At 43.8% G+C, this 12,530-nt stretch overlaps 1 protein-coding gene across 1 annotated transcript in view; it reads left to right on the top strand.

The window, feature by feature from the left end:
* LOC144106959 (uncharacterized) overlaps positions 1–10,674 on the top strand; it is a 56,541-nt gene extending 45,867 nt beyond the window's left edge. The window contains exons 12-15 of the mRNA XM_077639924.1: positions 1,318–1,473; positions 4,287–4,374; positions 5,121–5,247; positions 9,280–10,674. The gene's annotated coding sequence lies outside the window, so the exon portion shown is untranslated. The remainder of the gene's footprint in view (positions 1–1,317; positions 1,474–4,286; positions 4,375–5,120; positions 5,248–9,279) is intronic.
* The last annotated feature ends 1,856 nt before the right edge of the window (positions 10,675–12,530 follow it).

The raw sequence follows: 12,530 nt of genomic DNA, 5'->3' as shown, positions 1-12,530 counted from the left end.
AAGAGAAACATTTTAAAAAATGATGGTCGATTTAGCATGGCTAGTCCAAATTTGAATTAGGTGTGCTAGCGCTTCTGTTTCGGTTTGAGGCATGATAATTCTGTCCCAGGTAATTCTATCCCAGATAATTCTAGGAATTATTGCAGCTGCACAATTTCTAATGTAAATTTTACCAAATAATTAGGTCTGGTGGCCTGCATCAACACGGTTATTTCACAGATCTGGGGTGCGGGCACAGAGTATGGGCAAAGTTAGTTCACGTGTGTGCTTCTTGTGCGTCGTTTTTGAGGCGGCCACTTCAATCCTACACAATACTTGTCTGTTGGAACCAGAAATTGCATTTTTAAGCTGCTAGCGACAGGGAAAAGGCAGATGACTGCACGTAGTACATCATTGCCAAGGTGGCATTTGTCGTGGCATAGTTTTGTTTTCGCGCCTTCATTAGTTTGTGCTCGTGTCTCAATAGTGATGAAGCTGCACCCGCAGTCAAGACAAGCTTCACGCTGACTGTAAGTGTGCTCGGCATTGACATAGGTGCAACATGCCGCAGGTCGCCGAACATGGTGACGGCCAACCTGCTATTGAGTATAGAGTACCTCTTTGGCTCCATTGCCATTCTGTGCGCCCCGATTGTTGGCTGTCAGAATGCTGGCACGGGATGAACCACTACCTTGAAATGACATTCGTGACGTAGCATGTGGGAAAGCTGCCACAGTTACAATGTAACAGCCAAGGTTCTGTTGCACGGATTTCTATGGAAGCTTGGACAGGACTGGCTCACGAAGACATAGCAGCCAGGAAAATGCAGCATCCAAGAACATAACAGCGGAATTCTAGTTTTTTCTTGTTCCTTGTCGGTGACCGGCTGACTGTGTGCCACGCTGGCTTGCACAGTTTCCTTGTGTGGTGTGCCATGGTTAAAGGCTTAGGTTACCAATGTCTCCAATTACTTCAAGTAATTGCAAAGTTTGTCCAATAAGGATGATGCATTCCTGCAGTAAAATATTTTGCCTGGGTCCTGTTTTAATGCAATGGCATTAGAAAAAAAATCACCGCAAAGAAAATGTGTCGTCATTCAAACTTTGCTAGCTAACTGGAGGAAAATGACGTCACCTCCGGTAAAGGCATGAACAGCTTCTAATACTGTAGCTTGGCCAACACATTATGTAATTAGGTGTCCCTGTGAATTTTTTGGCTGTCCTTGGTTAAATCGAAAACCCTCTTAATTAGAATATTTGTGTGGTCCCGATGACATTGAATTAAAGAAATTTTACGGTGATTTTTGGAGAGAGACATTTTTCTCGCTTCTCCTAACAGGGTCCTGATGAGTGCCACTATCAATGTGGAGAAGTTTTCTGAGTACTTCAATGGTGCGCCCATCATCAGGATTCCTGGAAGGATCCATCCTCTGAATCAGTACTTTCTCGAGGACCATGTGGCTGACAACTTAGTGCCCCAGGTGCATTGCAAAAGGTAAGCATGGCAATGTTTGGCAAGGGCATTGTCTGCCTTTGCCACATATTCCAAAAAGCAAAAAAAAGGTTTGGATTTAACATCCCAAAGCTGGACTGAAAGGCACGCCATAGTGAGGGGCTATGGATTAATTTCGACCACCTGGAGTTGTTTAACGTGCACTCACAATGTACAGCACACAGGTGCCGTTTCCATTTCACCTTTATCAAAGCGTGACCACTGTGGTTGGAATTGAACCCATGCCCTCCGGCCCAGTATCCAAGCGCGCTAACCACTGATCCAACCTGGCAGGTAGAAGTGCAAAAAAAGAGTGGGAGAGGATGAACACAAATCATTGGACAGCAATTCTCCTTCTGTCTTTGTGCATTTCGATGGATGCGAAATGCTAGAGCCCCATTTTCCGTGCGATGTCAGTGCACTCTAAAGAACCTCAGGTCGTCGAAATTATCCGGAGCCGTCTGCTACGACATCCCTCATATCATAAATTGCTTTGTGATGTTAAACCTAACCTAACCTGCAGTATATACTCTCGTAATGAACCCACTTTTCTTCCAGAAAAGTTGACATCAATTTGGGGGATAGTTTATTACGTGGGAGAAAAGTTTAAAGAGGTTTTTTTTGGAGAGCCAAAATTTCATATCATGCATCTGCCCACCCATCCGTCCGTCAATTATCCACCCACCCACCATCAGCAAAAGCATGCATTCAGACAGCGGTGAACGCATCGTTCACACCGGAAGGCGTGTGCTATATCACATTGTGATACCCGGCCGCGATGGCGAATTGCGGCGAGATAAAACGAACATACTGAACTCCGGCTGTCAAGGTCTGGTGCGTGTTCTTTACACCAAGTTGAAAATAACACGCAGGACAGTGAGGGGTTAGGCATTTTTGCTACGTTTCTCTCTGATGCTTGAGCACTCGCCGCCTTTCTAAGCACACAGTAGCACAGATTGTGCCCAGCGAGCCAACACCACCAGCGCCTTGGTGCTCTGCCCAGTTCGGAGAGACCCCTCCCCTGGCCTTCCATTGGAGCTCTCCTCTAAAAGTAAACATGCCGTAATGTTATCAGCTCCCAGGATATTGTAACACTGCCAAGGTCTGCGCTGCGGACGGCATGAAAACAGGAAGGGGTATGAAAAGCTATCCATTTAAAAAAAAAATAATTTTCACTGACAAAAGCGGGGTGTGGGTTCATTATGGAAGTGTGTTCATTACACAAGTACAGTCGAACCCGCATATTTCGAATTATTGGCTGTATTGAACACAAAGATTATCCCCTTGAAAATACTGTGCAAAAATAAAGGACAGTTGCATAGTATATCGAACTCCAGTTTCGCTGGCCATTCGATATTTCGAACACCGCACGGGGCCCCTGGGAAGTGCGCTTTCCTCAAAGACACTCGCATCTTGGGTCGCACAACGCACGGTACGGAGGCGAGCAGCGACGTTTGCAAGCCATCCCTTCTCGGTAAAGGCAGAAAACCGGCTCTTAAGTGAGGGCAGCACCTCCTCACTGGTGAGGAAGACGAGAGAACTGGAAAGAGTGAGGCGTGGCCTCTATGCCTGGCACCCCGCAGGAGCCGATTGCGGAGGCCACGAGTCAGGAGGTAGTTTACCTGGTTGCACCCACTGTGCCGCATGACTGGCCTAACTAGCACCAATGGCGCATTTCCGCTGAGTTTTCTTCGTCTCTCTCCTTCATTTTCCTTTGTGCTTCCTTGACCGACTCCAGTTGACTCCATCGGCCAGTGTGGGGCCTGTCGCGTTTTTTTTATGTGTGTGTTTTTGTTTCAACGTGTCCGTTATAGCATGCGGGACTACTGTCATCTAGTGAGCTATGGCATCTACGAACGTAAAAAAGAGAATCGACTTCGCAACAAAGCTTGAGATGAGGCAGCGCATTGAGAATGGCAAAAGGAAGTCCGTGGTACACGCATTCAGAATTCCACTGAGCTCTCTAATCGCACTGTTAAAAAACAAGCAGGACATCACACTCAAAGCAGGTGAGCAAAGTCGCTCGGGAGCTTGTCTTGTGCGCCCTGCTGTTTTCGACAAAGTTGACAAAGTGCTGTGTGTGTGTGGTTTCTCAAAGTCCGAGCGAAAAACATTCCTGTGGATGGCCCCATGTTAACGGAGAAGGCCAAATGGTTTGCCATGGCACTTGGTGAAGAGAACTTTTGTGGTGGCACTGGGTGGCTGCAACAGTTTAAGGACCGCCACGGCATTGTGGGAAAAGCCAGTAGCTTTGGTTTTCAGATATCAAGGCGATTTCCCAGGTGTTAAGCCTGCAGCGCTCTGACGCAGTTGGACTGGCTTGGTTTTGGCTCGTCTTGTATTAGAGTGGCTACAGCAGTGGACCTCTTCGATTAACCGGGCTCGGGCAGCCCGCTGGCTGCCACCAAGTTCGCCCTTGACAGGAAACTGCATCATAGTCACATGGTCTGGCGGCCACCAGAACCAGGAGTCGGCACCAGGAGTCAATTGAAAAGCTCCCCCTATGCAGAGCTGTGCAGAGCTGTTGTTAGAAAAATTGATTTGCACCTTACATTTCTTTCTAAACTATAGCAACAATTTTTTTATTCACTTGTCAGAAACAACTGCTGGCCATGTTTGATAATTCTAGGATACTCATAAATGTTAATGATGCTGCACTTTAACTTTCTGTACCAAACTGTCTTATATAATTGGAATTTCTGCACTGTGTACAAGGTGTATCCTAGTGATAGACCAAAATGTTGGGTTAACCAATTACAAAACTGGTTATGCTGGAATATGCGTAGTTAATTCATTTATGCCTTTGTCTACTGCAGTACTCATTCCACACCTCTTCCTATCACGGATGAAGGCGATGTTGCCAGCCAAGCAGTATCTGCAGCCAGAAACACTCTTTAAATGAAGGTACGTATTTGCTCCCTCCAGTTTATATAATAAAGCTGTGCTCAATGGCTGCAATGGCAGCACCTGAGTCATACTTTAGGAGGCCCCCTGGTTTTGCTATAGTAGATTGCTACATCATCTATAGTGTTATCTCATCAGTGTTATCTCATCAGGAGCATAAAATTTGTGTTGTATTTGGTTTGCATTGTGTTGGTCAATAATTGTCTATTTCTGATGCTTGAGCAGGTGTTTGTTGAGTAAACTTCAAGTCATGATTAAATTTCACAGGTTATGGGTGCATTCAGACTTCTTGTTTACTGATACCCGATTTGAGAATTAGTTTGTACTGATGTTTATCACACCAGTGGAGTCTGTGACAGTATATTATAGTTGCTGATGAGAGAACTAAAGATTAGCTGCAGGAGTCTAATAATAGAGCTGTAGTGAATGCAAAGGCTACAAGGAAAAGGTTGGAATTGAAATAAAGACTAAATGTTGGCTGGAAATGAGGTCAATTTTACTACACATATATACGCCAAATTAGAGCACATTTTATTTGAAGAAATTCAGCATTGTGGCTGCCTTTATACTCCCGGTATAAAACTACCTTGTCGATGTTGAGGTGCAGCTTTTCTCAGATACTCATATCTATGAATACTGCAGTCATAGGCACGTGCCAGAGGGGGGTCAAGAGGGTCAGTGGCCTGCCGAATAGACAAGGGGAAGGGGTACACAAATTTTTTACCATATTGTTCTCTGCTACCCAGGAGGCACCGGGTGGGCCATCGGCCAAGAGGAAGAACTGGCGGAAGTGACCCATTCACTTAGAGTCGGCCAGCCGTCCGGCCGCGCTTGCTTTGCTGTGGCCCGCGCTTTGGCGAACCACAGATCAACGTAATCTTGCCGTTTACTTTCTCTCCAGTGCCATTTACTTTCTCTCGTTCGGGCTTTCCGTGTAATGCTTGAAGCCTGTATATAAACCAGTTTTGGCATGGTACTTCTTTCGAACAGCGCTCTGCACACAGCTTGGTAGAATCCGTTGATTGTTCTCCCCCAGCCTCTTCCACGTTAACCAGACAGTCTGGTGGTACGCAGCATGCCAAAACTGCCTGCACAAAATATGTGCATCGATATTTCTCTTTTCTTTATATTAATTTCTTGCCTGTTTGCAAACTTTTTGCCTTTTCCAGCTGGTTCACATCCATGCTGAGCTAAGGCCACTTCCAGCACTGTCTTTAACGCTCACAGTCTTGAACTCTTTTGAGCTCGTTACGCACTGTGTGCCTCTTGCTTTTTCCTGACTGCTTGCAGCTCATGGCAGCACAAGCAATTCTCATCTTTCATCAGCGTTCAGCAAATGCAGCTGCACCTAACTGAAGAAAAAAACAATTATATAAGCCTAGTAAATTAAGCAAAGCAAATATTTGCATTCATGAGCGCTTGGTCATGGCTGACGATCAACAGTGGCACCACAATTCGTGCTAATTTGTCCTTGAGTCAGAACGGCAAAGATTTCAAGCCGTGGTATGCATACATGTATATCATCCACAAGTAATTCTGCTGGTTATCTCGATATGCAACAGCAGCAACTATATCTTGCAGCACACTAGTTTTGATGAGCAGCATTGCAAGCTCCGAAACGCAGCCATAATTATTGTTCAAAAGCTTGTTCAGCATGCAAAAGACAACGCACGGAGGTAAGTGCAGAAGCTTCATCGTTGAACAATAGCCTCAACATGTGACAGAAGGAAAGCGCACACAGGAGCTTCCTCCCAGCCGCCTCGTCTCTTCGTGCTGCAGTACAGCAGTGAACCCACTCCAACTCATCCAGTTTGGCATTGTTTTGCATTTCTAAAAAACCTTTGGGGGCAATTAGGCAAGCAACTATAAATAAATGAACAAATGCTATATCTCGCGCGACTCGTGTAAGCGTGTTGGTGATCTCATTTAGATCATGTTTACAGGCGTTACAAGAAGTTGGTCAAGAGAAAAAAACAGCGAAAAAAAGACGCAGAACCAGGAGAAGACACACACAGACTGTCGCCGGAAAGAAGTTGGTGGCCAGGCTTTTATGCAGCAGTGGTACACAACAACATTTCGGTGCAATTTCCTTTTTTTTCAGTTCCCACTTCCACATGCACCTACGCAAAACATACGTATCAATCGAGATTCGGTTTTCGTGTTACCTTGGTAGGACATGAAAGGCCCATACTGGGTTAACAAAATTTCCGGCTTGCAGGCGCCGCCATGCAATCGCTCCTCTATTCCTTAGCTTCTTATCCGGCGGTGGCACGAGTTTTCTGTCCAGTAGTCTGTAGTTCACAATAATTTCGGAATAGGTTTGCGCACACTCGTCCAGGTTCCGGCAGGCCGGCAGTTCCACGGTTACCCGGAAGCAAAGAATATGGGAATGCGCTGACTCCCAAGAGTCGATGAAGATATTGACTGCAGAGAAAGCTGGGAAGCCCTGCTGCACAGCGAAGAACCCGCTCGGCAGAAACAAGCCAATCCATCTGGCGGCTGAGGCCACGAGGAGATAAATTTTCTTTGTTACCCTTTAGTCACAGAGGTTCCGGCCCCCGCCCTCCAGGCCTGCGTGCCAGTGGCGATGAGTAGTAAGGGGTCTTCATTTCTGGTGGAAATAAAAGCTGTGATCCATCCATCCAGTCGAGATTTCCACGTGAAAATGTCCCAACGTGACTTTCGCTGCCGGCGCACTCTATGGCGTCTTTGTTTCCACCGTTTTCTGAAGCTGCTGATGGCTTGAACATGCATGGTGAAAGTCCAAACTGTTCAACATTGCTTGAATTATCCATAATTTCTAAAACATAGTCCTTAAAAGCCAGCTGAAGCAACGCACTACGCAGCAACGCCACCGGTGCCGGCTAGAGATCCCCGTGGATGACGTCATGACAGTCCCGGCCAATTGCGGGCAAGAGCAGCATTTGGCGCCCTGAGGCGATGGGCCGTGTTTTTGTTTAAAAACAGCTTTTTACGTTTATTTCCGCACTTTTTGAAAGATATTTTTTTTCAGCTGACTAAAAGCTATATAATGACCTAGAGAACTCATTTTTTTTCGAAAAGTGCTTCAGCTTCCCTTTAATTATTTGCTAAGGCAGCCATCTAATACTCTTGCGTAAACAGTGCCTATAAGTAACAGTACACAAAGCGTTGCTAAAACGTGTGCGTAATGTTACATAAAAGTTTTTTGTTTTGTTAGGGTTTGTTAGCCTGACGTTTCTAGAAACATCTCACAAGTACAAAAAAAGGAAACTAGCAAGTTTCAGGTAATGTTGCTGGTTAACATTTCATACCATTCAGATAACATTGCCACAATGAAATGCACTACTTGGGTTGATGATTCATTCATTGTGGCTTCCCCACCTAGTAACCATATATTCTCTCATAGGTTTTTGCTGTTATTTTCTCCCACCTTTCCTGTCTTCTGGTGTCATATTTGGGCTTTCTACTCATGTCGAGTAGCATGCACAAGCGGGAGACTAATGAGAGCAAGTGACTTGCAACTGCTAAGCCACCCTCTTCATTTGCGAGTGGGAGACGTCAGTTTAGTATTTCCTTCTTTTCTTTTTCAGTAATGCAGCTCATTGTTTATTTCAAGATGCTACCAATGTTTGCCATCTCTTCTGTGCACCTTGTGTGTAACTATGAGTGAAATACGTTTTTCAAATTTACACAATTTTCAAGTGAATGCATGGAGCAGAGGTATCCAAGCCTTTCAAGAAGAGCTGGAATGAGTCACTATTTTTTTCGTGCTTGAAGTTTTATCGCTCGTGTCTGAACACAATGAAAGATTTGAGGTATTTACTCATTTTTTTCTCATGGCATTATGCTTTTATGGGAGCAGCCTCATCCAGTTGCATTCTAATCTATTTGTGGCGAGAAGTATAAAAAAATGCTCAAGAAGGAATGAAATGAAGTTATGGGAATAGTTGGTGTATTTTCTCTTTGTTTTTCAGGTTGAAAACCAATCTCATATTAGCTAGAGGGTTGCAGTATCCAATCCAGCAGTTTGTGAATAACGTGATGTCTAATCTCTCTCCCTCTTTAGGCCCTTCTCACTTGTTTTACTTGTTTTACTGTTTAGTACTTGTAGTGTATTCTGTGACTGTTATTTTACACATTCATTGGGAAGATGAAACTCTGCCGTTGAACCCCTTGCAATTGTGCCTAATTATTGTTTGAGACCTTATGGATCAATAATAATATAGAAATATCCTTGTCGCTTACAAGGCTGGCATCCTTGCATGTTTTATCTACACCGAAGAGCCAGTTTTCAGTTGCTATGCTGGTTAAAACTATTCCATAACTGCAGGGCCTCACATTCGTGCTTTTTTATAGTTATGCATCACACGTTTTTTTTTCCAAGTTTGATGTTGACACGATTGCAAAGGCTGCATCACTGTGTGTGTAAACACTAGCAGCAGCTGCAAGTTGAAACGTGTTTTGCGGGGTCTTGTTTGTTCTCATGTGCTTTAGGCAAAGTGGTGCTAAACACAATTGTGTGCTTGCAATTTAACCTTGCACTATGGGCAGGTTGGTGCCTCTCAACTAGCAAGTAATGAATGCATGCTTCTCTTTTTGTAACAAGTCGTGCTGTACTCTGATCAAGTCATGCAATGTCATGTGATGTTTGTAGTTTTTTTGCTCAGTGCAGCTAAAAATGCATGCCTAAAAATACAGCTACAAGTACATGAGAAAGACATGCCTAGCTTAAAACAGAACAGCTTTTATTTTAGGTCTGCATGGCCTTAAGCAAGGCTTCATTCTTTGATTTTGACAATATCTAGCCAGCTTTATTTAAGGTATCCTCACCATTCATTAAATCTCCTATAGACAGGCCAGCTGTTATCAATGCATTGAGGCATACCCTTTGTTTCTAAAGAAATTTATGCTTTGTTTGCACAGGTTTGGCTGCACCTAAGATTTGCTGCAGCTCGTCTCCTCGAACAAAATCTCAAGGAGGCAGGTTGGGTTCCTGTGCCCTGAGTGCGGCTTTGCTACAGTGTATTCCTCCAGCTTAAAGAGACACCAGAGAATCCACACTGGAGAACGTCCTTACCAGTGCAGCCATTGCAACAAGGCCTTTATAGCTACAGGAAAGCTGGCGAAGAACTTCCGAATTCATACGAATGAGAAGCCGTACCAGTGTGATCATTGCGGCAGGAGCTTCACATGGAGGTCCACCCTGGTGGAGCACCTCCATATCAACACGCGAGAAGCTGTTTAGGTGTCATCTGTGTCCCAAGGCTTTTGCACATAAAGCGGGCCTATTTCATCATGTACGATCTCACAAGAGGGGAACTCTGTACTATGTTTTTTTACACAAGTCGATTTTCGCACAGGCTGTTTTTGAAGTTCTCCGAGAGTGCAGTTTATTCATCTTAAGGCATTTGCTGTTGAAAAATGTTGCAGGGTGTTCTGCCAGCATTTAGTGCTGCACTTGTCAGCAATTGTGCATTGCAAGAACCTGCCAATTTCGTCGTGATATCTTTGTTGGAAGTATCAAGGATATTTTGACATAAATCATGTTGACACTATCTGATATGTGGTGTAATTTCTTTAGGGAAGTATGAGCTGTGGCAAAATTTAAAGGTGAATGACTATGAAGAAACCTGCTTTTCCAGACATGGAATTAGAGTAGCAGCATTAGCTCTGTTTGTTGGGTGGCAATGCTTTGTTTTTGTTTCAGTTTTATCTCTTATTTGCTTGTAAGAACAGTAATGGTTAAAAAATCAGGCAGAAGTGTACACAGTGTGTGCCTTGAGAGCTGATGCCTTTTTTCAACGTGTTTTAGTTTTCAAAATGGGTCGAGAGAAACGTTTTCCTTCGTTTTGTATTGTATACAACAATTTTTCAGGAAATGTGTCTCTGGCACTTTCTTTTTTGCTGTTGTCTTATAAATTAGAATGGGGGATCCCTGTCTTGAAATGATTCATTGTATTTATTGTGGCCATTCCAATGGAAATGCAGTCATCACTGCCTTCTCATTTTTAGCTGTCTATTGCACTCTATGCATTGTATCTCAGCAGCGCATGCTTCAGTGTTTAAAATCGTGTTGACGTCCGCTGCTTGTACTTTACTGGCAGAAACGAAGGTAGCGCACTTGGTGACAGATTTTTCTTTATCCTGATTTGAAGAGTTTTTGGTTTGCCATTTAATCTTGTATTTCTTCCGCTATGATACTTGACAGGCAGTTTTCTCTTATTTGCATAAGCGAGCCTTTGATTCTGGCAAAATCTTACAATTCCAGTGCCTAAGTTGTTGTGCAGCATTTGTTGCAGAAGTTTCGAAATAAATCTAACAGTGGCAGCTTTTAGCGATGTCCACTTCTCTTGGTTGTTGGTTTTTCTACAATGCATGCAGTACTCTTGTGCAATCAGTGAGATTTTATAGCATTAAGTGCATTTGAAAAAACTTGTAAATATATTACAAAAGATAATGTATGGCTAGAAACCTAACTGCAGCATCTTAGCATAAGGGTGCACTAACTATATTACGAAAGGGATGGCACCAGATGACAAGCACACTTCAACAGTTCGGGTTTTTATAAGCTGCATATCGACGCAAAATTAGAGGGCAATGAAGATGTAGAAAAAACCAAGAACACGAAGGAAAAACAGCTTAGCGAGCATCTGACAGATGTCACATATATAGTTAGCGCATCCCTATGCTAAAACTCACGACAAATTTCAAAGCTTTAAAAACTGTACCATGGTCACCTTTCTGATGTGTAGTACACTGCTGTGGGTATTGGAGGCAAAAAAACAGGACTCGCACAGTGGAAGTAGAAGCTGAAGTGATCTGCAAGGATTGATTTGGGACAGTGACTGCTCAGATGGGAGCAATGCTTTTATAATGTCTATATTACATTTGTCTGCCAACCTTTGCAACAAGCACCACACAGCTGCTGGCCTTTTCATTTGATGAGTCCATTTCTTAGTGATTCAAACCGGATCTGTCTAGAACCCTTTGCATCAGTGAAAATTAGAAGTGATCACATGGATGTCCAAGTACTGCTTGTCGAGCTGCGTGCCAAATGCACTGAAACTTTGCAATACTTGCTGCAAAAATGCGATGGAAACATATTCAAGGTGCTGCACTTCTGACTGAACTGTAATTTTTTTATTTCATTCCTACAAATCACTTCCTCTAGTGCAGCATGATCTTGACTTTGGGCTTCTGTGATTTCTGCTGCAGTAGTATCAATTTCTTGATGAGGCAGAAGCCACTCAGTGTACCCTGCCCATAATGACTCATTCCAGGAAATTTTACGAAAAGGCTTCAAAACTAAATGGCAGACAAAAACGGTCACACTGGAAACACACATTGGCTTGCCTACTACTGTGTGTGTCCATGTACGTCTTATTCCTGGACTTTAAATTATTCCTTAACTTTAAAAAATCTCAAACCAACTCACCCAACAGTACCTAAGTAACTTTCATGAGTCATTTGCACATTTAATCAGTGGAACACATTCTTACATGCCTTACCTGTTTTGAGATATTGTGCAATTGACAACAATTGAGTACATTTATCAACTGTAATCATTAAATGGTGGAAAACTAATACGGATGACTTTTCTGTCTTCTGCTCTCACTATAAGGTAGAGAGAGCATAGGTAGATGGGTTTTCGTTGTTCTTTTACATTATGCTGTGCACCTGCTGCTATAATTTCTCAGGATTCCTTGGCTTTTGCACTCCTTTGTCCTCCCCTCTTCTCTTTCTTTTCCTCTTCCTTGTATTCTTTCTGCCATGCTGCTCAATTGCTTTCCCCTAATTTTTCTAGGTCAGCCCATCCAGTCGTACCATGCCTAGTGTTGCAGCTCTCCACGTGTGGGCACACAGCCTTTCAAGCCCATATTTGCTCTCTGTCCACCTTCGCCAACCTCCAGATTCTTTTCTGCTGAGCTGGCATATTTCTTTATTACAGTTCTGCAGGTCAACCGCCTGATCCTCTTTTGGAGCCATCCTGCCTGGGCAAAATTTTCAAGTTCACGCTTCACATTCTAACACCCTTCCCACATCACAGCCTTCTACCCCACACCAGGGCTTCCTCCTTTGTGTGAACACCCTACTTAAGCCCCTCCACTGACGAATGCTTTACCCAGACGAAGACAAGTCCTCTTGTAAAAAAGTTTGCAAGCACCCTAAGGGCT

This window comes from Amblyomma americanum, chromosome 10 (assembly GCF_052857255.1).
Source record: "Amblyomma americanum isolate KBUSLIRL-KWMA chromosome 10, ASM5285725v1, whole genome shotgun sequence".
NCBI lineage: Eukaryota > Metazoa > Arthropoda > Arachnida > Ixodida > Ixodidae > Amblyomma > Amblyomma americanum.
The sequence above is the reverse complement of the archived record's forward strand: the minus strand, read 5'-3'. Positions and strand labels throughout refer to the sequence as shown.